Below are 26,882 nucleotides of genomic sequence, written 5' to 3'. Positions count from 1 at the left end.
AATTCCGAGTAATCCACTCAACTATCCGCTCCGGCGAGGCTCAAGGTGGAGGGATTTGGCCTTCTCCTCTTCTGCATCTGTTCGTGACCTCCACAAGGGCGCGCGAGATATACGCTGCTGTCAAGGTGACCTTTTGAGAGCCGCATGCATAATGCCAATTCACACAACAAGTCATTACGAAGACGACCCTTGTGGTGTTGCTCATTCTATTTTGCGTCCTTTCCCAGTTGGCGCTAGTGTGAAAAGTACAGTAGAAAGTCACAGGTGCATTCAAGAGAGAGAGAGAAGTTTTTTGGCACATCTCCATTTAAAAAAGACATCTCAACGGAGGCTACATTCTATGCATTTTCTCATCACCGGCCAGCAAAACATAATTAATCATTTTCACATCAATAATTCAGCGTCAAAATCCATTGTGAGACATCAAACTCAGATGCGACAAACAAAATGACTCCAGTAAAGCAGCCTTCACTGTGCACAGTGCATTATTACAGTGTACAGAGAGTGGTAATTATCCCAAATATGGACGAGAGAAATTAAATATGACAAGATGGAGACTACCAATCATCTCCAGCATTGTCTTAAAGTGATGAGTACAGCGTGTACACTCTATTCTTTGCAACGTGTCACAATGATGTCAATGCTGTGCAAATGCACTGTTTAGAGATCTTTAGCCGAGTGCAATCAATTTCAGTTAAATTGTCTTTCGGCAAAACTATGTTCAACAGAGCTGATTGGTTTATTTAGGCTTAAGTGACCCAGCATGGCCCTGGATTATTGTCTCCGTTCAGATGATTTGTCTTATCGTTGTTGGAGCAAAACAACAGCCAAAATAACAAACATAGTTTTGGTAACTCGTGCACTGCTATTAGATGTCAAATCTATTTGAACTGGGGTGTTGATCGCCTTTACTTTGCTAACTTTAAGTGGCAAGTTCTTGGCAGAGGCATAGACTCCACAGTTGACAAGACATTGCGCCACGCCTTCCCGCAGGGTGCCGACCAACGCAGAATGTTGAGTGGCTTTCACTGTGATAAACATACGTTAGGTTCTAACGCCGGATTTAGGTGGAAATAGGATGAAGGTTTTACTGCATATACAGTGGTACCTCTACATACGATCACTTCGACACACGATCTTTTCGACATCCGACGTAAAATTTGAGCCGCCATTTGTTTCTACATCCGACGAGTTGCTCGAAATACGACGACATGACAGCACTGCAAACGAACGCGTGGTGGATTTTCTTGTGTGAGAAATCAACACAGTTTTCAAAAAAAGTTGATACAGTTGGAGAAACAAGGAAAAAAGTGATGCTTACCTTTGAAATGAAGATGCAAGTTATAGAAAAATATGAGCTTGGGGTGCGCGTCCCTGAACTGGCTCAACAATACAGCTCCATGGTCCTCTTCCGACCACCGTTCGCCACTATTTATAAGTTAAGGTGACAATTATTATTGTGGTAACATTGCCAAGGAAATCGCCAGCTTCGTCACGTTTTTATCATTTATTTAAGAACTTATCCAACACAAAACGCCCATTGTCTTAAGCAGTTGACTGCTCTCAAGAAAACGAAAGTATTATCTCTACCGCACCGACCTATCTCACTGAGATGTCAGCTTCGCGGTGCGTTCAGGGACAGTAAAAAGTGTCCGCCATATTAGAATCCGATTTGTTACATTATTTACAGGAATAATTATTAATTATTCTTCTTATTATTATATTATTCTGAATTATTTATTTATAACTTATTTGTTTTTCTATGTTTAATTGCCATTTGTAACAGTGCCAGCAGTATTTATTAAGAATTTAGTGTATGTTTTTAGGCTTTGGAACGAATGAATGGAATTATAATGTATTCCTATGGGAAAATCCTGCTCGACATATGACCATTTCGACTTACAAACAAGGTCCTGGAACGAATTAAATTCGTATGTAGAGGTACCACTGTATATATCTTTGGCAATCATATGTGTAGCGTTACCTTCTTAAAGAAGTTTAATATACTCTCTTTGGTCTCAAGAGACATCTCTCTTGTTGGAGCCATGATTCTTGTGAATCCACTTGGTCCAGCAGCCCTCCAAGGTGTGATAACTGCACTGTTTTTAACTGCTGACTAACGAGCAGATCTAATCTGAGGTAGGCTCAACTAAGGGAAGGAAATAGACTGGGTGTATCTGTATTTTCTACTCAAAATGGAGTGATTCCATATTTTTTCTTCAGAATGGAGTGATTCTATATTTATTTCCCCGCACTTGCTCTATAAAAGTAACATTTACTGACCACCACAATGTTGTTATTCATTTCTTTTAGTGTTTCTGAATGCCAAGGAGTTGCACTTTTGAACTAAAGCCTGAGTTATACTCCCGCGTTGCGGTGACGGCGCAGCGACTACGGCATCATTCGACATTCGATAGTTCTGCGGTGAGGGAACGCGTTGCTCTGTAATTCACCGCCAAGCCACTAGAGGGGTGTGGCGTTATGTTTGTACGGTTTTGGGGCATGCTTGTTGACTTCCGCTAGTCGGAGAAAAAAACAAACGGTCTGGCCGACTTTTGATGCCGCACAGAGAGTTTTAGACTCGGGTGGAGAGAGCTAGCTGTGGCGGCTAGCTTTAAACTGGCGTCGAGCACTGCGTTCAAGGTCTGCAAAGCCCTCCAGCCCGATTTGTTTGTCGTGTCCTACAACCAGCCATTGGGAAGCCATAGCAGATTTCTGGCGTCTATGGAACTTCCCAAACTGCGTTGGGAGCCTTGATTTAAAAGATTAAAGATCAAAACAACTCTTTTGACTCCAAATCTGTGCTTTATTCTTCATATACTTGAAGTGTGACACGTAAATAAATCACAGACTCACAGCAAACATATATACACAATAAATGATGAAGTGCACCAATGAAAAATTAGACACAAAGTGATAAAAAGTTGGCAGTTTTTGGCCGACTGGGTCACCGCTTCGTGTGGCCACTCGATTCCGAACACACACGTCTCGGTGGTTCTTCCATCCCCCCAATCGCCGACCTTGCCATTTGGCAATCACAATAATGTCTTGACGAGACACTTGGTCCATTTTTGCGTGTAGAAAATAATGTTTGATTCTATTCTACAATGGCGGTGATTTCGCTCTAAACCGGAAACAACAGTCTGAGCGGACCAATCACAGTCCGTTTTCGCCACGTCATACACGTCTACGTGACGCGAAGGTTAGAAAATTCGAGAGGTGCGCGTCAGGCTACGGCGTAGGGTCGTAACTCGGTTCTTCCTTGACGGCATAGGAAGTATAACTCGGCCTTAATTCGTTATTTTTTTTCAAGCTTTTTATCTGAGTTTGTTCTACATAATAAAATGTCTGAGTGAGTGCATGTCCGAGACTGGTGATTTTTGCTAGGGGTTGCATAGGATGACGCTCGCCACACTGAATGCTAATGCTAACAAAAACGCGAATGCTATGCTAAGCTAGCCACCTAGCCAATCAAGATAGAAACGCTGTTATACTCTAACGCCATTATGAACAACACTGGTGCTAATACACTTAACGTTACTGCGTGGTCGCTATTGTTAGCAGCTAATGAGTTAATACTGTAAAATTCAACAGGTTTTATCATACACAATAAAGTACTAACTAAATACAGTATAACCCTTTAGCTAATGATGTGGCCGCCAAGTCTACTTTCCACTTTTCTACATGGCGTCATGCCTCACCTCTAGAAAGAAAATAAATGCCCCCCCGTCCCCCCTCTAAATAGCCCTCATTTTACAGCTTGATTGATGGTCGTCAAGGCAACACCTCCATCTCCAAAGCCTAATAGCTCGTGCGGAACAATAGGCTTCATAATTCTGTCAAGAGTCCAGAACGGCTCGCCGGGAAACGGTGGCCGCTTTAATTGCGACGAGATGCCCGCGCGTACCTGAGGACCTCGCTCGCTCGCTCTTGTTTTAAACGACAAGAGCGACAAAAAAGGGCAGGCGGGCTCCCTGTCGCGAAACAGCTTCATCGCCAACCTCCCGCTGCTTTCTGCTACCACTTTAAAAATCATTTACATTTTCTCCTCCCAAATACCCAGTAAGAATAACATTCGGCAAGAAACCTTCCTTTGCAGTTGGATCTCATTTCCCTTACTGCAGGAGAAACGGAAAACTAATACTAATAAACCGAGAGGTTGTAAAAGGCTTTGGTGTGTAATGAAGAGTTTAATGACGTTCCCGCTCCCGCTTTTTCAGGGAGCTAATCCCGACATATGAGACAGTTCAGGTGGACAGAAGGTAAAGCAGCACTAATTAAGCAGGTGGACTCGGAGGATGGGGACGAGGGGGGCGCTTACATTATTAGCGCGAGAATCTTATCAGATGGGAGAAGAAACGCAAAGTAGACAATGGAAAGCTCCGCTCCGAAGCAGCCCGACCACCAGCCAGGCGAAGAATGCCGAGGCCCTGATTACACCTCATTAGGAATCCTGATTAAAGGCTTTTAATTAGTCGCACTTCAACCGCACAAGATGGAGAAAGACGGGAAGGGAGAAGCAAAAAGAGGCACACCATTTTTAAGGTTCATTTTTAACACAATTTTTTTGAACCAATCAAATTTGGAAGGATTGTTAACATTTTTTTGCGGTGGAATCTGTAATACATTGGTACCTGTTACTTAACAGTGTTGTTTTGGTAGCCATTTAAATTTGTCTTTTGGATGAAAACACTTATTAGCCTTCGTCATACTGTGGGGCAAATAAGTATTTAGTCAAACACTAATTGTGCAAGTTCTCCCACTTGAAAATATTAGAGAGGCCTGTAATTGTCAACATGGGTAAACCTCAACCAGGAGAGACAATGTGGAAAAACCCCCACAGAAAATCACATTGTTCGATTTTTAAAGAATTTACTTGCAAATCATGGTGGAAAAGTATTTGGCCAACACTAAAAGTTCATCTCAATACTTTATGTACCCTTTGTTCACAATAACGGAGGCCAAACGTTTTCTGTAACTCTTCACAAGCTTTTCAAACACTGTTGCTGGTATTTTGGCCCATTCCTCCATGCAGATCTCCTCGAGAGCAGTGACGTTTTGGGGCTGTCATTGGGCAACACGGACTTTCAACTCCTTCCACAGATTTTCTATGGGGTTGAGATCTGGAGACTGGCTAGGCCACTCCAGGACCTTGAAATGCTTCTTACGAAGCCATTCCTTTGTTGCCCTGGTTGTGTGTTTGGGATCATTGTCATGCTGAAAGACCCAGCCACGTCTCATCTTCGATACCCTTGCTGATGGAAGGAGATTTTCTCTCAAAATCATTAATTCTTTCCTTTACACAGATCAGTCATCCTGGTCCCTTTGCAGAAAAACAGCCCCAAAGCATGATGTTTCCACCCCCATGCTTCACAGTGGGTATGGTGTTCTTCGGATGCAATTCAGTATTTTTTCTCCTCCAAACATGAGAACCTGTGTTTCTACCGAAAAGTTCTATTTTGGTTTCATCTGACCATAACAATTCTCCCAGTCCTTCTCTTCTGGATCATCCAAATGCTCTCTAGCGAACAGCAGACGGGCCTGGACGTGTACTTTCTTCAGCAGGGGTACACGTCTGGCAGTGGAGGATTTGAGTCCCTGGCGGCGCATTGTGTTACTGATAGTAGCCTTTGTTACTGTGGTCCCAGCTCTCTGTAGGTCATTCACTAGGTCCCCCCGTGTGGTTCTGGGATTTTTGCTCACCACTCTTGTTATCATTTTGACAACACGGGTGAGATCTTGCATGGAGCCCCAGATCGAGGGAGATTATCAGTGGTCTTGTATGTCTTCCGTTTGCTAATAATTGCTCCCACAGTTAATGTTTTTACACCAAGCGTTTTACGTATTGCAGATTCAGTCTTCCCAGCCTGGTCCAGGTCTACAATTTTGTCTCTGGTGTCCTTCGACAGCTCTTTGGTCTTGGCCATAGTGGAGTTTGGAGTGTGACTGACTGAGATTGTGGACAGGTGTCTTTTATACCGATAATGAGTTAAAACAGGTGCCATTAATACAAGTAACGAGTGGAGCCTCGTTAGACCTCTTTGACAGCCAGAAATCTTGCTTGTTTGCAGGTGACCAAATACTTATTTTCCACTCAAATTTGGAAATAAATTCTTTAAAAATCAAACAATGCGATTTTCTGTTTTTTTTTCTCTCCACTTTCTGTCTCTCGTGGTTGAGGTTTACCTATGTTGACAATTACAGGCCTCTCTAATCTTTTCAAGTAAGAGAACTTGCACAATTGGTGGTTGACTAAATACTTATTTGCCCCACCGTAGATAACTTTGTGTTGAGGAAAAAAAATACCATTGTAAAAAAAAAAAAAAAAAAAAAAAAAACTAACAAAAACGTAAGAAGTTATTTAAAATGGTACTCATTACTTGAGTATTCTTTTCACCAAATACTTTTTTACTTGTACTTGAGTACATTTTTTACTTTTACTTGAGTAATATTATTTTTTAAGTCATGTTACTCTTACCTGAGTAAAATTTTTGGCTACTTTACCCACCTCTGTTCTTTTGTATTATTACCGTAATTTTCGGACAACAATACACTACTTTTTCCTCTCTTCTTGAATCCTGCGTCTTATAGTCCAGTGCGGGTTTTTTGTTGATTTGGGATAATAGTCATTATAGCAGATAATAGATAATAGTCAATAGTCAATTTGACAGCGGTGTCATAAGACTGTCATAATTAAGACATGACACTGTCATGGGCATAAATAAATGCTTATGAGAGAGGTCATTAGGTGTCACTGTGCAAATATAAGTATGAAATAAGTATGTCACTAATTACATTTATGTCCAGCTCAGATCTTTTACACCCAATCAAAAGTGAGATCATTTGCCGGATCACACAAAATAATATCTGTCATAAGCATTCATTAACGCTCATGGATTTTATGTCATAATTATGTTGGTCTTTCGACAGTCTTGAGGCACCACTGTCAAAAAAAGTGTTACTAAATACCATAACTAGCAAATAATGAAACAACTGGAACAGTAACTAAAGAAATAATTAGCATAGAACATGAATTTTGATTGTTATTTACATCTGCAGTGCTGCAATGCATGCTAGGAGGCATGTTGGACAAAAACAGTATTGACAGCAGAAGTTGAATGTCTCCCTCAAGGGAGCAGTGATGGCCAAATGAAGCTTCTTGCAGCCAATTGGTTCAAAGCTTCATAGTGGTTCATTTGGTCTTATGCCAGTCTTATGATGTCGCTGTCAAACAAAGTGTTATCCGTTAATATCTTTTGGTCTAAATTAGGGCTGCAGCTATCAATTATTTTAGTTGTCGATTAATCGATGAACTAGTTAGTTCGAATAATCGAGTAATCGGATAAGGAACATGAAAAATTAAAATACCTGAAACAGTATAAAAAAAAAGATCTATGTACAACAATAGAACAATTACATAGCAAAAGTCCGCTAGCTTAAATGCTATTAAATGCTAACGTTTATTTTTTTTACAATGCTCTTAACAAATGGCTCAGACACACATTCCCACAAAAAACTGGCTAAATATGCCTATAAACTAAATTATGAATGCATAAAAAACAATAGCTCAAACAAAACCTTAGCTCACATTGGTCTTAACAGGGAGCAGTTGGATTCAGCCATGTAAAATGAGGCAGAACAGAGGGCAGTGTATCCACCCATATCAATAAAACTAAATGCAAACACTTTCAAAATAAACCATTACAACGCCACTTTAAACGAATACTCGAAGCAATAAAACTTAATTCGAATATTTTTTTCTAATCGAATACTCGAGTTAATCGATTAATCGTTGCAGCACTAGTCTAAATATCCCATTATTAAGAGAGGACAGCTGCGGCTCATAGTTGAGTGCGGTTTATCAATGAATAAATGCCGTTTTTGTGTCAAATTTGGTGGGTGAGGCTTATAGTGAGGTGCGCCTTATCGTCCGAAAATTACGATATGTATTTTTACAATAATGGGTCAATATAGTGTCTAGGTTTTTGTGAGCTTTTTAAGTGATAACAGACTGGATCATAAAATCTTGTGTTACTTGTCAACACCTCTCCTCTTGTGGCATCCATATGTTCGGCATGAGGAATCCATCTGTGCAGGAGCACACATGTGCTGATATTTGACTTTTGAATGCATTCTTATAATAGAATATTCCTCAGAAATGCTGATCGCTTGACAGATCCCGGTTACAAACGTAACCTCGCACTCGTTCCGTTCTCCACCCCTCGTCTTCCTCCCTCTCCTCATTTTCTTCCCTTTGTTCTGCTTCCCATCTGGCAAGGAAAAATGTCCGCCGTACGATCCTCTCCAGCCGCCGTTTGGCACACACGCAACGCTCCTCCTCTCATCCCTGGCGCTCACCTCAATTTTGGTGGCTTGCATAATTAATTAGCAGCACTGTTGGCCATCAATGCAATTAATCCAGTGGACAGAGACTGAAAGGGAGGGGGGGAATCGTCAGACATGAAAAATCCATGATAAACACAGAGTGGGGAAAAGTGATTAGCGTGAGGGGAGCGTTGAAAGGACACACAGTCAACAAGAAAAATGTCAATTATGACAATACAAAAGCTTGGCGCACCTCAGGGATCCTTTCTGGGTCATCACTATTTTGATTAAAAATTACTGTGCAACAGAATCAGCTTGTACTGGCTGTTAAATCTTTATAGAACACTCATTGGGTATGTTTACATTAGGGTGACCATATTTCTAAAAAAGAGGACACTCAGCCCGGCCTCAAGATACTTGAATTTTACTCGAAGTTCACTTAAAGATGCCTATATCACTTTAATATATTTAAAGTGTGCCCCCTCACTCTGGATGGAAAAATGCAGTTTGTAAAAAAATAATGACTTCAAAAAAAAAAAAAAAATATATATATATATATATATATATAAAATGCAGACCCATAGAAATGTAGTCCAGTCAATACACATACACACAGTAGGCTATGTGCCAACTAAACATTTTCATAAATTACTATCACGACAATTGTCCTTGACAAATTGTTATTCCCATTCAATTGATGTTCTCATTCAATGTTCTAGATTGCACACAAACAAAACCGAAATAAACTGACAAACTATTCAATCAGCATGTTTCCAAACGTAGCAGTTCAAAACTACGTTTCCCATAATGCCTAGCGCGGTTTAGCTTACTGATAGCTAGCGGAGGCAAAAATCAAACTTTGCTATGAAAGTTTACAATCATCGGCAGCGCGCCGATGCGACACCAAACGGGATTTTACAGTCAAAGCTCCGACAGAAGTCAACAGTTGCCATTATATACGTATTTATCATTAAAAAAAAAAAAAAAAACAGGCATTGTGGCCAAATCGTCAACCCAGTAGATGGCGGTAATGCCTCACGATAGGGGTAAACTGCCCAAAAAAAACCAAGAAGAACTACTACTTCCCTCCATTCTAGTAGGAGCCATGTCAACTGCTGCCACCCAGCAGCCGGAGGGATTCTCTTCAAATTGGTCCCGTGAAAAATCATAAAAAACGGACATTTTTATGAATTTATAAAACCCGCCCGGACCACGAGGACACTACGTGAAAGTAGGACTTGTCCGGGCAAAAGAGGACGTTTGCTCACCCTAGTTTACATGGACACTCTTATTCCGATTAAAAGCCTGGTCGGAATAAAAATGCTTCATGCACACTTCCCATTAAGAATAGTCTAACCCGATTCCAATTAAGATTCTATTTATGCTATTTAAGACTTTTTTTTCTCCTGTCGTACGCACTTTAACGGGGGCTTCTACTGCTTTAAGATGGCGGCTGTTTGCTACCGCCAGCGAGTCTTTCATTTTGCATCTATTCTCTTTATATCTTTTAACTCCGCCGAGTCAGTCATTTTGCATCTAGTTCTACATACATGATATCGACTATAGCCCGATGTAATAATTCGACTTATTCTCGTACTATTTTCCATCCATCCATCATCTACTGATAATCGGATAGTTTAGTAGCTTAGTCGGATCGCAGGAACAGCAGAAGACAGACGTAATGTATTGTTTTACTTACCTGGTTCTGACGGCGCAGCGTGTCAACTACGTAGCATTCGGCTAGCTTGGCACTTAGCACTTAGGCTATATTCCATGAAGCCGGTCTTGCATAATTGGTCGTGTAGGCACCTTTCCATGATAAAGTTGTGTTGCAAATGTTGCACTGAGCTGACTGGTCTTTTTTTTTTTGTTTTTTTTTTTGTGAAGTTAAGCCAAACTTTTGAGCGCCGCCGCACGTGTCCATTCTTGCAGTCGGACATCCGGGCATTTTAATTGACGTCACCAGCCACAACAAAGCGTCGCCATATTGAAGAGGGGGCAAAACACGAGTCACAGTTGCTCTGTCGTGCATGATAGTACAAACGCATTGAATTTTTGTCTTATTTGCGGTCTTTTTTTCTGTCGTAATGACTAAAGGTTGCTGTGTTGCAGGTTGTAACACAAGGAAGAGTTTGGAGCTGCATTTGAAGCTCTTCATTCTTCCTCGTGGCTGAAAGCAATCGAGGAACAGAAGACGACGGTTCCGTGGACCTTTCTCGCCTGTGGGAACCTAAATCCAGGCACATTTACGTTTGCAGCTGACATTTTATTACTGGTGAGTAAACTTTTAATGGATTTTTTCTGCCCCAATTAGCTGCTAGGATTCAATGGCTTACCGCACGCATGCTATTTTTAGACCGTGACGTCACATCGTAAAGCGGAAGTAAATCCGAATTGGGACATTATAGACCCGCCCTCGCATCGATACAATGTTATTTATCAGGGGTGTAACGGTACACAAAAATCTCAGTTCGGTACGTACCTCGGTTTTGAGGTCACGGTTCTGTTCATTTTCGGTCCAGTAAGAAAACAAAATGCCAAATACAAATGTGCTAGTTGTTTATTACACACCTTTGTGCTTTCAACAATAGGAACTTTAGCTTGTACAAAGCTAGAATTCTGCTCAAAAAGTAGCGGGTATTTAAAGATAATCCAACAACAATTTGCCTTTCAGACCCCGAGTATTGGTCAGCTTTCTTTCTGAAAGAAAGAAGAAAAAGAATTCCTGTGCTAAAGAGAAAAGCAATCCCAATGATAAAGATTTTTAACTTGTATTTTACAAATAAAATGCATCAATGAATCATTTTTTTTTTCTTATGAACGGTTTTCAAAAGCTTTATTGGTGGATTTTCTCAAGTTAAAGGGCCACACAGAAATTAATAAATTGTGTAAACAGGATCTGTGTATTAATTCTTATTATTTAATTACAGGTGTTTTAGCTCATTTCAATTTTTTAAAATTTAAATGGGCTATTATTTATTTTGTGTTTATATTTTACAAATGTGACATGGTATTCATTTATATTGTATATTTTCTGTTGTATAACTTTAGTTCCTACTTGTTTTGTTGCGGTAGGAGGGTTTTGTATTGAACACGGGGCCGTGTTGGTTATTATTATTAGAGGTGGGAATCATTAGGCACCTAACGATTCGATTACGATTCAGAGACTCCGATTCGATTATAAATCGATTATTGATGCCATCTCCCCCCATTTTTTTTTTTTTTTTTTTAATGTTTTGTATAATTGTTCCAAAATTGTTAAAAAATCCTCTCAGGCTAAATAAACCAAACTACTGTTTTAGTATCAAGTTACCGGTTAAAAACAGTAAATAAAATACTCAAGTCCCCATTCTGTATCAGCAGCTTTAAACTACATTCAATTAATTTAATGTTGTGAATCAACCGTTAAAGTTGTTAAAATTGCGCCCGTTATTCCATAATTTTCCTCATGTCTACTTTCAACATGTGAAAGTTTTAAAACTGTTTCATCATTTAAAGATGGATTCAAGTCAAGATTTTGCCGATTTAGGGGTATTTTAGATGAAAGGTAATTAGGTTCTGTACAACAGAGCCTTCTAGAGAAGTCTACTGCTTTAAGATGGCGCCTGTTTACTAGCGCGGGAAAGTGTCATTTCCCATCTAGTCTCGATATATGTGATATCTACCATAGCTGTATGAGTGTAGCAACTAGGAACTGGGCGCTGTTTGTAGCGGCTGACGGCCGCAGTCAGGTATTATTGTTTTTTTTTTTAACCTAGCGGCATTAGCTGCACATGATATTTACTCTCGGTCCGTTCCTCATTGCGTCCCGAAGACCGCGCTGACTGCGTTTTATTTCCGCTTGTCCTGGTATAATTCAATAATCGGAATTTGGATGTTTGTGAATCGTTCTCGAATCTTCCACGGCCGAATCGCGAATAATCTAAGAATCGGAAATTTTGCACGCCTCTAATTATTCTAGCAGAGAAAACAGCAGTAAATCAACAAAGACAAGTCACCTTTGCCCCGATCTACTACTCAAGAGATCTGATGGACTCAAAAAGTGGGTTAGGATTGCATATTAGTTTGAAAATCAACCGGATCCTCTGTATTTTTACACAAGTGACTTCCAGTCTGCCCTAGCCTAGCTACCGGTTGTAGTATTGACGCAGGAGGGTCGCGTCTCGCGTCAAATAATAAACTCTGCCGTTCACGCGGCGGCCACGTTGTCACGCCGTTGACGTTTCTGGGTTATACTGTCCTACCGTGTTGGTCCTCATTATAGTAGAGAAGACTGAGTAAATATAATCTACACAAAGAGACTGTAACCCGATCGACTCACAGCCTCGAAAAGTCAAACTCGTTCGGTACGCCACCGTTCCGAACCGAGCACCACGTACCGAAACGGTTCAATACAAATACATGTACCGTTACATCCTTAATATATATATATGTATATGTAATAAAAGAACAATTATAATTGAGATCTGCAGTCTATTTTTTTTTGACTTGGTCACCTTCAACTGGCACAAAATAGAAGCAGAAATACATATGTAGCCCTCATGATGACCGACTAAAAGTGAATAATCAGGCGTCAATCCCATCCAATGACTTAAAATGACCTGGTCATAAAAGGCATTCCAGACGTACGTGTATGTCAACCCTCTCCTATTTCATCTTGTTGTGAACATAAACACTCCAATGCTGATACGGCACCCAGGGGCGCAATAAAAGCACCAAAGGAGTCCCACCCGCCGATCAGCAGCGCGAGAACGACGGCGGGCCGTTTATCGGCGTGCCAACAGGAATAACGCTGCGTAAGCGGGACTGCTGATTGGTTTCATCCTCACTTTGCTGTTTAACTTGGCTGCGAGCAGGACATCATTCACACAGAGGCGATGATGTCATGCAAGAAGCAGGCTGGAACACGTGCTAAATCATCTTGAAAAGTGGACATTTTTAATGAGTGCACAGTCACAGCAAGACGTGTAAACATTTAAGTTGAAAAGCTCAATTCGCGGTGGTTACAATCAGAAATTTGGACAGAATGTAATCGGTAAAAACATGTTTTAAATGATTTAACAGTCTCACATGCTATTGAAACATGCCAGCCTGTTAAAAACTGTTTAAAATGCACGTACAGTGGTATGAAAAAGTATCTGAACCTTTTGGAATTTCTCACATTTCTGCATAAAATCACAATCAAATGTGATCTGATCTTTGTCAAAATCACACAGATGAAAAAACAGTGTCTGGTTGAACTAAAACCAACCAAACATTTATAGGTTTTCATATTTTAATGAGGATAGTATGCAACCAATGACAGAAAGGGGAAAAATAAGTGAGCGAACTTTCACTTTTAATATTTTGTGGCCCCCTTTAGGCAGCAATAACTTCAACCAGACACTTCCTGTAGCTGCAGATCAGTCTAGAACATCGATCAGGACTAATCTTGGCCCAATCTTCATTACAAACTACGGTATTTCCGTCAGATTCCTGGGATGTCTGCCATGAATCGCTGTTTTTAGGCCATTCTACAGCATTTCAATTGGGTTCAAGTCTGGACTTTGACTTGTCCACTCCAGAACGTGAATATTGTTCTTCTGAAGTTGATTTACTTTTGTGTTTTGGATCATTGTCTTGTTGCAGCACCCATCCTCTTTTTTAGCTTCAACTGTCCGACAGACAACCTCAGGTGTTCCTGCAGAACATCTTGATGAACTTTTGAATTAATTCTTCCATAAATGATTGCAAGTAGTCCAGGCCCCGAAGCAGCAAAACAGCCCCAAATCATGATGCTCCCACTACCATGCTTCAGAGTGGGGATGAGGTGTTGATGTTGGTGAGTTGTTCTATTTTTCCTCCACACATGACGTTGTGTGTTGCTCCCAAACAATTCAACTTTGGTTTTATCAGTCCACAAAATATTTTGCCAAAACTTCTGTGGGCAGTGGTTCTTAACCTGGGTTCGAGTGAGTCTAAGGGGAAGGTAAAGAAACGCTGAACTCTGTTTTTGTCTGCTGATTAAATCTAGGCCAAAGTGGCTTTTAGACAAGGTTTTGGACTGGTTTGATCCCAATTTACAGACTTAATCCACTTCTTTTAACTTCTAGTCCTCGATCTGATGGGTGGAGGAACTGGTTTGCTCAGTGGAAGGTTCACTCACACTTTTTATGAGGGAATACAACAGACCAACAGGCAGCGCGTCTTCAAATTTTGACCTGTTTATGAAACATGCTGTCAAAACGAGAAGAATTTTGAATGGGTATTTGCAAAATGCATTAGCTTGGTTGCTTAGATTAGCGGTTTTGAATGTGAAAAAAAACTGCTTTATTTTCTAATTCCAAAGGGTTCAGTGAATCCACATGTTAAACTTGTGGGTTTCGGTACCTTAAGCAAGGTTAAGAACCACTGCTCTAGGGTAACTTTTTACCTCTCTGAGTATTCTGCGCTGAACTCTCGGCATCATCTTTGGTGGACGGCCACTCCTTAGAGAAGCAACGGTGCCAAACTCCCTCCATTGTAGACATACAGTGTATCACAAAAGTGAGTACACCCCATTTCTGCAGATATTTAAGTATATATTTTAATGGGACAACACTGACAAAATGGCACTTTGACACAATTAAAAGTAGTCTGTGTTCATAGAGTTCATTTATTTTCCTCTCAAAATACCTCAAAATATAGCCATTAATATCTAAACCCCCGGCAACAAAAGTGAGTGCAGTCCATAGAAACTACGTACATCCATAAATGTCCAAATTGAGTACTGCTTGTATGGTCTGAGCACTAACAGTCGAACAGGCTGAGCCCGACCTCTTCAATCTCTGCAGCAATGCTGACAGCACTCCTGTAACGAGTCACATGACATTTTGGAGGGAAAATGACAAGCAGTACTCAATTTGGACATTTACGGTTGAACGTTTTTTCAAAGGGGTGTACTCACTTTTGTTGCCAGGGGTTGAGATATTAATGGCTACATTTTGAGTTATGCACATAGACTACTTTTCATTGTGTCAAAGTGTCATTTTGTCAGTGTTGTCCCATGAAAAACTTAAATATCTGCAGAAATGCGAGGGGTGTACTCACTTTTGTGATACACTGTACTTCTCTGACTGTCGATTGATGAATATCCAGACTTTTGGAAAACTTTTTGAAAAACTGAAAACCTATAAATGTTTGAGTGGTTTTGGTTAAAGCAGACACTGTTTTTACATCTGTGTGATTTTGACAAAGATCACATTTGATGGTGATTCTATGCAGAAATTTGAGAAATTCCAAAAGGTTCAGACACATTTTAAAACCACTGTGACCACATTTCAAAATAAACACAGTGTGTGAAAATATATTCTTAAATATCTGCAGAAATGCGAGGGGTGTACTCACTTTTGTGATACACTGTACTTCTCTGACTGTCGATTGATGAACAACCAGACTTTTGGAGATGGTTTAGTATCCTTTCCCAATTTTATACAAATCACTAATCCTTAATCGCAGGTCTTCAGACAGCTCTTTTGACCGAGCCATGACGCACATCAGACAATGCTTCACATCAAGACAATTCTTACCAGGTGTGTGTTTTATAGTGGGCAGGGCAGCTTTAAATCACTCATCAGCGATTGGGTACAAACCTGGCTTAAATTTTTTGGTAAAAATTGGTTTTAATGGCTCTTTAAGTGTCCTTAGGCATAGGCACTTACTTATTTCCCGCCCTTCTGTCATTGTTTGCATGCTATCCTCATTAAAATATGAAAACCTATAAATGTTTGGGTGGTTTTAGTTAAAGCAGACACTGTTTTTACATCTGTGTGATTTTGACAAAGATAAGATCCATTTTGATGGTGATTTTATGCAGAAATATGAGAAATTCCAAACGGTTTAGATACTTCTTCATACCATTGTGACCACGTTTCAAAATAAACACAGTGTTGTAGCACTTCATAATCAGAGAATGTGACTGGAAATGAAATTTCTCCCTCTGTTGCATTAGCGTGTGCTAATTAAAGCTTGCCAGTCATTAACTGATCTGTCCAGATGGAGACAGTTTGTCATAGAACTCAGATACCTGAAAAATCGACTTCTGTTCAGCCCTCGAGTACTTTTCACTTCGTTACTTGCCACCGCAAAAAACGTGGCGGTTTGTGAGCACATGTCAACCTCCATCAGCGCTTGTCCGTCTACATTAGATGGCAAAATGGGATTAAGCGCCATCGCTTGAAGGGGGCCGAGTGCTTACGTCTTCATTATGTGCTGACAGTTGCGGGTTGGTGTGTGTTCAAAGGAAGCAAATAGGAATTATGTGTGTGTTGCGGGGAAGCTAATCTCTCTTGATAAGAGGGGAAAGATCACGGGTGAAGATTGCTGATGGCGTATTGATCGGTCGGATGCTGGTCGGCATTCCAAAGAAAAAAATTCGAGAACATGCAAAAAAATAGAGTAAATGGTGTTGGACAATTGCTTTTTTGTACATTTGAATCAAGGACCTATCATGGAATGAGTTGAGGAGCCTCAATTAGACCCATGATGCCATTATTGACTAATTGATACCTTGTCGTTTATCAAATGAATCAACATTTTCATAGTTGAATCCTTTAGTGACTCTAAGACCTTCCTTTTAATCAAGGAAAATTTTATTTATTCTTTTAAAAAAATTACAAAGAGGGGGAAAGAAAAGAGTATTCTTTTATTTTTCCGTTTTAACTTTTTTAATTTTTTAGATTTACTTGCATTTTTAATTAATAAAATTATATGTTGGTGCCATCGTCAGCTAGATGCATTTCCGGTTGACACCATGTGGGGGGCCTGTTGACTAGGGAAAGAAGGGGAGGGCGGTGGGTGGGTGGGTTGTACACAAATCAGCTCTGTGATCTAGAAACCAATAATCGTGTGAATCCCTAATTAGTGTAAGCCCGTCGGCAACCGACCCTACGGCGCCCCATCGCCAATCCGGGGCCCCACATCTGAGCGTGCCGAATTACATCCATCCGCTCGCGAGCCCCACCAAACATGCGACAGCCACGCAGACGAGCGGAGATCCTGTCACGCACCACATCAGGCCCACGGGGGTGGTGGCCACGGGGGGGAAGTTGGGGCTCCGATCTTGCGTCGCCCCGCGGCAGCTCTTCGGCGTTCCCCTGCTTCTGTCTTCCCCTCTTTTCTCTCCCTGGGTATCCACCCTGCGCTCCGTCGTGGGTCGCTGGCTGGACGCCGGTGTGTCGGCGGGGTGTCACCTGCTCCGGCGCGGGACCCTGCCCTGGGCTTGGTGGGCTGTTGGGGGTCCCTTATCGTGCCGGTCGGGGGGCTGCAGCTGTGGCTTGTGGGCCGGATGGGCGGACAGGGGTGGAGGTGGGTGTGGGGTTGGTGGTGCGTCCCCTCTTCCCATTCCTGAAGGCCGGTTGGTGGTGGCCCGGGGGACCACCCTGGATTCCGTGGGCGGTGACGATGGCACCTTTGCTGGGCTGATGAAGGAGGGATGGGCTTTCCCAGGCTCCTTGCCCTCCCACCGCCCAACATCCTACTCGGGCTAGTTGGGTGGGGGCCGTGGCCCTGGGTTGGCGCCCGCACAGTGTCACCGCTCGTCTGCATGGCTGTTGCGTGTCCCGTGGCATGCCGGTCGGGGGGCTGCGGCTGTGGCTCGTGGGCCGGGTGGGCGGACAGGGGTGGAGGTGGGTGTGGGGTTGGTGGTGCGTCCCCTCTTCCCATTCCTGAAGGCCGGTTGATGGTGGCCCAGGGGACCACCCTGGATGCCGGGGGCGGTGACGATGGCACCTTTGCTGGGCTGCGGGAGGAGGGATGGGCTTTCGCAGGCTCCTTGCCCTCCCACCGCCCACCATCCTCCCCGGGCTGGTTGGGTGGGTGCCATGGCCCTGGGTTGGCGCCCGCACAGTGTCACCGCTCGTCTGCGTGGCTGTCGCGTGTTTGGTGTACCTAGCGCGCGGCTGGATGAGATTGGGCACGCTCAGGTGGGGGGCCCCGGATTGGCAATCGGGCGGCTTAGGGTTGGTTGCTGACGGGCTTACACTCACAAGGGATTCACACGTTTACTGGTTTTGAGATCACAGAGTTGATATGTGTACACCCCACCACTCCCAATCACTTATCTTATAGACTCTCCCACCCCTTTCCCCTTCTTTCCCTATTCAACAGCCCCCCCCATGGTGTCAACTGGAAATACATCTAGCTGACGATAGCACCAACAAATTCATAGTTAGTGAGGCGTTCAATGTATTTCTTGTTGTTGTTCGTGTTTTTTGTTTGTTTGTTTTTTTTGCTTTTTTAGATATGTTGAATGATCACAATGGGAGTATGTCATACTCCCAATGTGAAACATTAAAACTGTTCAGACTAGTGCTGCAACGATTAATCGATTAACTCGAGTATTCGATTAGAAAAAAATATTCGAATTAAATTTTGTTGCCTCGAGTATTCGTTTAATTAAAGTGGTGTTGTAATGGTTTATTCTAAAGTGTTTGCATTTAGTTTTATTGATTAGGGTGGATACACTGCCCTCTGGTCTGCCTCTTCACATGGCTGAATCCAACTGCTCCCTGTTAAGACCAACGTAAGCTAAGTTTTTGTTTGAACTAATGTTTTTTAATGCATTCATAATTTAGTTTATTGGTGTAATTAGCCATTTTTTTGTGGGAATATGTGTCTGAACCATTTTTTTTTAGAGCATTGTAAAAAAAAAAAAAACTAGCATTTTATAGCATTGAAGCTAGTGGACTTTTTCTATATAAGTTAGTTTTACATAGATCCTCATTTTTTAAAAAATTTATACTGTTTGAGGTTCAGCTGAGGTATTTTAATTTTTCATGTTCCTTATCCGATTACTCGATTATTCGAACTAACTCGTCCATCGATTAATCGACAACTAAAATATTCGATAGCTGCAGCCCTAGTTCAGACCAACCGGACACTTAGTCTTCCATTCTCTGTGTCAAACAGCTGAACAGGGACGAATTTGGCCTTCTGGCCGGATTGTCGGGGTCTTGCTGGCCCGGGTTTTTGGAGCTCTCGAAACTCGTTCGAAGCGGGGACTACCTTTATAATCACTAAAGATTCAAATGCAACTTTCATCAGCATATGAGGATTTAAGCTATTTTCCTTTTAAACTTAATTAAAGCTCTTACCATCCTGATTAGATAATATTTACATCCTTTTTAATTACCTCTAATCATACTGTGTGCTTGTGACTCCGCGTTACTGTAAGGTTAAACAGCGAGACAGGAAGCCAGCAAGTGGCATTTTTCTAATAATACATTAATCCAATTAAAAGGATTTTCATTTTACGCGACTTTTGCTGACAACAGGGCGTAGGTGTCTTTGACAAGTCTAATCAGCTCGCTGTGCCGCACACGGCAGAGCAAAGTTGTTTTTCCGGAGAGAACAGGGGGTGGATAAATATATTTGTTCTTCCTCACCATCGCCTCCTTTTCTTGATCTTGACCCATTTTTGTTTTGTTTTCTTTCCTCGGCGTGCCATTTATTTTTAACTGAGCTTTTCAACATTTATTTACACTGACGACGACGACGGAAGGCGCGCAGTCTGTCACGTTGGCGCAACCCACACTTGTCGTTTGTTTCACGCCGCTTTGGGAGAAATTAGGTGCAATTGTTTTCGCGCGGCGGATCAAAAACGGTGGTGTCACATAAAGACGTTGAGTCACTAAGTGTTAAATTGTCAGCAGATTTAGATTAATTGTGCAGCAAGTAATGACTGCATTCTGATTGAGGAATGTGAAAAAGTAATAAAGGCAAAACAAATGACATTGGAGCAGCATTTTTTTGTTTTTAAGTTGTTGTCGAAACGTTGAGCAATTAGCGCTAATGCTTGATTTAAAGTGTAGTGTGGTTCAGTTGAAGTAAACATAACAAAATGCTGTTTTGTCACGGGTGGCAAAAATCCTTTTTTCTCTCGTTCCTTTTATATTTATGTTGGCGCTCCCCTAAGGGAGGTTGCTGGCCAATGTATGCCTTCCTGGTGTGCGGGCTTGCTCATGCAAGGTCAAGACCCCGCTAGACGTGAAAGAGGGAGTGCATCCATCTGTTACAAGAAAGGTGTCATGTGACAAATCAGTACCCCAACATTGTATCAAGCCCCATATGTTTGAAAGGACTAATTATAGATATAGATAACAGTGTATTCTCAAACAGATGGGGTACTATGGTCACCGTTGAACCGAGGATTGTCAAGCCAATCCATTTTTGGACAAACAAACCAGTGTGCCAATGACAAAACCCATTCCAAGGAGGTTTTTGTCATTGTTGTTTTTAATTGTCGAGTCGCAAACACCAATTTGTCACCGCACTCCGGAATGTCCTATTGTTTTCCCGAAATAAATGTGTTTTATATCCAAATGGGGAAAAACAAAAAACGGCATCAAAGAAATTTGCGGTCAATTTCATGTTCAAACAGTTTCAAACTGACAATGCATTCTTACATTGTAGCGTCGATAGCTTCGTTTTGACCACCCTTGAAATGACAGATATTTAAAACAAATGGTGATGACACAAATGTAGATAGATCACATAACAACACTCAAACACTGTTTTCATCGAGACAAACGCATTTTTGAAATGACTAAAATATGTCTAATTAGTAGAGATGCCGATCAATTGGGTCCGATCACGTCATTTTCAAAGTATCAGAATCGGCAAAAAAATATCGGACATGCCTTTTTTGTAGGGCTGTCAAACGATTAAAATTTTTTAATCGAGTTAATTACAGCTTAAAAATTAATTAATCGTAATTAATCGCAATTAATCGCAATTCAAACCATCTATAAAATATGCCAAATTTTTCTGTAAAATATATATATATTCTATAAAATAATTTGTTGGAATGGAAAGATAAGACACAAGATGGATATATACATTCAACATACGGTACATAAGGACTGTAGTTGGCATTTCACTCTACTGTCATTTAAATCTGTCTATGCTGTCCTCACTCCGAAGCGTCTACTTTTTCCAAAGCTAGACAGCTAGTGAATGACGCCTTAATAATCAGACTTCTTCCTTTTTCATCTGATTTATTTATAAAATAGCCTCAAACCTTGTCCTCTTTAGACCGTTGTAAAACTACAAAAAAAAAAGTACACAAGCATTGCATTAGCAACAACGTTAGCTTAGCACGCTATACAGGTTCACTAAACATAAACAAAAAGCGTCTCATACAAAAAATAGAACATTTCGCTTACTAACATAATATGTACATTCTTTACAACAACCATACTTACGTACAAATCTTGTCCAAGGATCATATAAGCACAACATTACAATGGAGGCGTCAGCCATGTCGCAAAGCGACCACAAGAGTTCGCTGTTAGACAGCATTAAAAACCTTGCTGTAAAACCTACCAAAAGGCAGACTACTGTCTGAGCGGGACATGTGCGTTAATTGCGTCAAATATTTTAACGTGATTAATTAAAAAAATTAATTACCGCGCGTTAACGCGATAATTTTGACAGCTCTAAAAAATATATATATCAAAAAAGTAGGGCTGTCAAAATTATCGCGTTAACGGGCGTTAATTAATTTTTTAAATTAATCACGTTAAAATATTTGACGCAAATAACGCACTAGGCCCGCTCAGACAGATTTAAATGTCAGTACAGTGAAAGGCCAACTTGTTAATTGTGTTTTATGGAGTTTTTCCGCCCTCTGCTGGCGCTTGGGTGTGACTTGCATATGTTATGTGGCGTAATGTCGCCCTCTGCTGGCGATTCAGTGCAGCTGATTATTTGGGTTTCGGCGCGCTTTTCTGACGTGATTATATGTCGACGCGAACTCAGACAGTGCTATTCAGACCAGCTAACGTCCGCATCCAGTATTCAGTGGCAGTTCTCATAGCCCCATCACACTGTTTGTGTCTAATACATGCATCACTTGTGAGTTATATTCCTCCTTTGTTTATATTCATGAGCATTAGATAGTTATTGATGATGTGTATTTGAATTTGTTCACATATATGGTGAAATGCAGTTACATTGTTAGATGCTTGTGAGCTAATTGGCTAGTGCTACTGCTCAAATGGACACGTGTGTGTACATTTTATGTTATTTTGTGATTTATGCAAGTTATTGACACATTGCCTTGTTATTTTCAGTTTTACAAAAGTACAAGAAACGTGCTCCTGTCAAAAAGAGATGACTTCAGTAAAGCCCATGCAACTTTGCCACACCGTCTGATTTTTTTTTGGAACTTATGTTCGCTATCTGTCAATTTGTGTACTCACACACATTGAGGACAGAATAGGGCTACTAGTTTATTTTTTGATTGAAAATTTTACAAATTTTATTAAAACGAAAACATTAAGAGGCGTTTTAATATAACATTTCTATAACTTGTACTAATATTCATCTTTTAAGAACTATAAGTCTTTCTATCCATGGATCACTTTAACAGAATGTTAATGCCATCTTGTTGATTTATTGTTATAATAAACAAATACAGTCCTTATGAACCGTATGTTGAATGTATATATCCATCTTGTCTTATCTTTCCATTCCAACAATAATTTACAGGAAAAATATGGCATATTTTATAGATGGTTTGAATTGCGATTAATTGCGATTAATTAATTTTTAAGCTGTAATTAACTCGATTAAAAATTTTAATCGTTTGACAGCCCTAATATTTTTTAAATAAATCGTTTTCTAATTGTATTTAAAGTTACAAACATAATATGTTACACTCATCCAGAGTCTTTAGTTTTGGCTTAAGGTAGGGTTATCAAATTTATCCCGATAATGGCGGTAATTAATTTTTAAAAAATTGTTATCACGTTAAAATTAGAGCTGTCAAAATTATCGCGTTAATTATTTTTTTAAATTAATCACGTTAAAATATTTGACGCAATTTACGCATGCACTGTATGACCCGCTTGCACATTGCCTCAAACAGATTACAATGAGGCCGTTTATGGACATTAAGAGTGACGAGAATGCCACCGGCCGCTTGGGGGCAGCGCCGTTCCATACTAATGTTATTTCTTCTCAACGTGGGAGAATCAGTAGTTGTGAGATGTTTATGCTGTATGCACAATGCAATGCAAATTGCTATTTGTACTCCACACATATTTCGGTAAGTTTTCTTTTAGTGGCAATTATGTCTCTCTTGTTGTATTTTGGGTAAGATATGTAAAGAGATATATATTTTATAAAGGCGAGTGGACACAGGCGTTCTTTGGACCGCGCCGTTTATTGGCATAAGCTTCAGCAACTCCTTCGCAACAAACATAAGTATCGTTTAGTGAAAGCACAACAAAAATAATATTATCTCTCAAAAAAAAAATTATGTTCACAAAAAGAAAAGCACTTCAGTCTATAGTAATGAGGCTCTATTCTCACACAGTTAAACAACAATGCAAAATGAACTGGCATTCCATATCAAAATAGCTATACAAAATACACGTAAAACGTACTCAGACTTTGGTCACTCTATTCTTATTATTGTTATTTTTATTCTTATTATTATTATATTAACTACTTTTGAATGAAAATTTTACAAATTTTATTAAAACGAAAACATGAAGAGGGTTAATATAAAATTACTATAAGTTGTAACTATAACATTTATCTTTTAAGAACTACAAGTCTTTCTATCCGTGGATCACTTTAACAGAAAGAATGTTAATAATGCCATTTTCGGATTTATTGTTACAATAAACAAATACAGTACTTATGTACAGTATGTTGTATGTATATATCCGTCTTGTGTCTTATCTTTCCATTCCAACAATAATTTACAGAAAAATATGGCATATTTCAGAGATGGTTTGAATTGCGATTATTTAATTTTAAGATGTAATTAACTCGATTAAACATTTTAATCGTTTGACACCCCTAGTTAAAATATTTAACGCAATTAATGCGTGCGCTGCACGACCCGCTCACGCATTGTCGCGCTCAATCTGTAATGGCGCCGTTTTACCTATATAGAGAGCTAAAAGGCAGCGTAAAATGAGTAGAGTGAATTTTGGAAGCCTTTGGAGCCTTTTTTAATTGGCTAAAGCCTTACAATCCCTCTCCCTATGATTAGAGCTATCGTGGGAAGCAATGTGGGGAAGCAAGGTAGTAATTGATTTTTTTTTAACAGCCTATGTTATTTCCCAACGCAGAGAATATATATCAATTGGTAGCACTACACACAGTCATGGTTCCACTTCCCATCATGCATTTGGGCATGGCTACAGTATCATTTACTGGAAGCTCAACAAATACTGGACTGTCTCAGAAAATTAGAATACACAATATTCTAATTTTCTGAGACAGTCCTGTACATTAATCCACCATTTAAAGCAGGGGTGTCCAAACTTTTTGCAAAGGGGACCAGATTTGGCGTGGTAAAAATGTGGGGGGCCGACCTTGGCTGACGTCCTTTACATAGAACAATATACAGGACTGTCTCAGAAAATTAGAATATTGTGTATTCTAATTTCCTGAGACAGTCCAGTACACCAGATGGCAATATTTAGTCACAATATACAAAGTCACAAGTCTTTCTATCCGTGGATCCCTCTCATAGAAAGGATGTTAATAATGTAAATGCCATCTTGAGGATTTATTATCATAATAAACAAATACAGTACATATGTACTGTATGTTGAATGTATATATTTGTCCGAGTTGTATTTTTTTCTTAATGCATTGCCAAAATGTATATGATCTGAAAAATTATCTGGAATGATGTGAATTGAATCGGGAGCAAAAAAAAAAAGCAATCGGATCGGGGAATATCGGGATCGGCAGATACTCAAACTAAAACGATCGGGATCGGATCGGGAGCATAAAAACATGATCGGAACAACCCTAAAAGCAGACACTGTATTTTCATCTGTGTGATTTTGACAAAGATCGGATCACATTTGATGGTGATTTAATGCAGAAATGTGAGAAATTCCAAAAGGTTCAGATACTTTTTCATACCATTGTAAATATTTTTCTAGATCCGCCCCTGGTGCTAAACTATTTGGTGGGAAATCTCACTGGCTGTCATTGACATCAGTACATATCGTCAAATTCAAATCAGTTTTTATCAATTCCCAACCCAGCTATTGCTTCAGTGAAGCACAAAACGCACCTAGTAAAATCTAACCGAAATGCGAAACCAAATGTAATGCTTTTAGATTAAATTGCTTTTTTAGCAACAATCAAATGTGAAAGAGCATCTTTGTCCACATCGCCCTCCCTGTCACTATCACTTGTTTGTTTTCAAGCTGAGCTCTTTAGCGGAAAAGGCTGCCGGGAGCGGGCGGATTACTACCTTGCGACAAATTAGCATACAAACTCGTCTGTTGTGAGATTCAGTTTTCTCCTCGCAGACGACTAATAAACACCTTATTGGTTTTTGTGAAGGACTTTACCCCTGCTATGTGATGATTGCTTTCTCCTCCGATGCAAGGCGCGCATCTTCCAGTGGTATGAAGTCAAATGCAGTCTTTCGGGGAGGATGTCTATCAGCGTATTACCGAGATTGGAATCGCATGGTCGCCCGCTGCCGTGCAAATCTCTTTAAGGCAGAGGCCAAAAAAGTGATTTCCTTCAAAATGTCAGTAAGGGCTGAACAGGTCACTTTGCCTCGGTGACAAAATATCTATATTTTGTTGTACTTATACAGTCCCTGACAAAAGTATTGTCGCTTATCCATTTTGTAAAAACAATTGCTTACTAGGCCTGCAAGCAGGACTGAATCGCAATCTAGCGCAACTTGGACAGTGTGCAGGTCAGGGTGGTGGCAGATCGTCCTCTCTAATCATCTCATTAGAACCTAACATGCTTGAAAATTGCCTCTTTACATTCACACACTAAGAGATAAAAACCCCTATTGGAGAGAGTACTACCAAAAAGGAGCCACTACTGAGCTGTGCAGCCAAGCACTTATTCAAAACCAAAATTAATCTTCAAATTGGGCCAATTCGACCAAGTGTGCCAAAATCTGTGGCTCTATAAGCTGCCTGAGTCTCTGAAAAAAAAAAAAAAAAATCCTTTAAATGGCGAACAAAGGGTCGTCACGGCAACAGACAGAGACATGTGGACATGGGCCGTAAAAGTATTTCAAAAGGTGTTGAAACTACAATGACCAACCTGAAAAGAACTGGACATGTATTGGAAAAACGAGTGACTTTCTATTGCCACTAGTTGGCGCTGTAGGGTTGATGCAAATGATCCCTACAGGAGGTCTCCTGAACAGTCTCACCAATTTTGAAGATGATCCAACTAACTCCCTCGGCGAAAAGGTCTTAAATGTGCACTCTGTAAATCGATAAAAAATTCATATTCGATCCAAAATAACCGATTTCCTGTTAGGTTTGGAATATGGGTGCCAATGCTGTTTTGGAGCGGTTTTGGACAAGGTATAGACTCCCCAAATTTCATTGCTCTACGCTGACAGACCCTAATGTTATAGGCCAATTTTAAAATTTCAAGGGGGCGCCACTGAGCCAGTTTGTTACATTTTTTTTGCAACGTTGCAAAATTATCGACATTTACAATTTTCCGCACATACGTGCTCACACTTTGGCGCAACTCGGACGTCACGCAAATTCGGACGGCACGCAGGTCGGGGTGTTGGC

General features: G+C 40.5%; 2 long non-coding RNA genes across 2 annotated transcripts in view; one reads left to right on the top strand and one right to left on the bottom strand.

Moving 5' to 3' along the window:
• Positions 1 to 10,206, bottom strand: part of LOC130927796 (uncharacterized) — a 68,458-nt gene extending 58,252 nt beyond the window's left edge. Inside the window, exon 1 of the long non-coding RNA XR_009066524.1 lies at positions 10,025 to 10,206. This is a non-coding gene — a long non-coding RNA (uncharacterized LOC130927796). The remainder of the gene's footprint in view (positions 1 to 10,024) is intronic.
• On the top strand, positions 9,907 to 13,459 carry LOC130927797 (uncharacterized). Its single transcript, XR_009066525.1, has 3 exons — positions 9,907 to 10,003; positions 10,438 to 10,600; positions 13,025 to 13,459. It is a non-coding gene; the product is annotated as an uncharacterized LOC130927797 (long non-coding RNA).
• Positions 13,460 to 26,882: the final 13,423 nt, after the last annotated feature.

The sequence above is a fragment of the Corythoichthys intestinalis genome, chromosome 13 (genome assembly GCF_030265065.1).
Source record: "Corythoichthys intestinalis isolate RoL2023-P3 chromosome 13, ASM3026506v1, whole genome shotgun sequence".
Classification (NCBI taxonomy): domain Eukaryota; kingdom Metazoa; phylum Chordata; class Actinopteri; order Syngnathiformes; family Syngnathidae; genus Corythoichthys; species Corythoichthys intestinalis.
The sequence above is the reverse complement of the archived record's forward strand: the minus strand, read 5'-3'. Positions and strand labels throughout refer to the sequence as shown.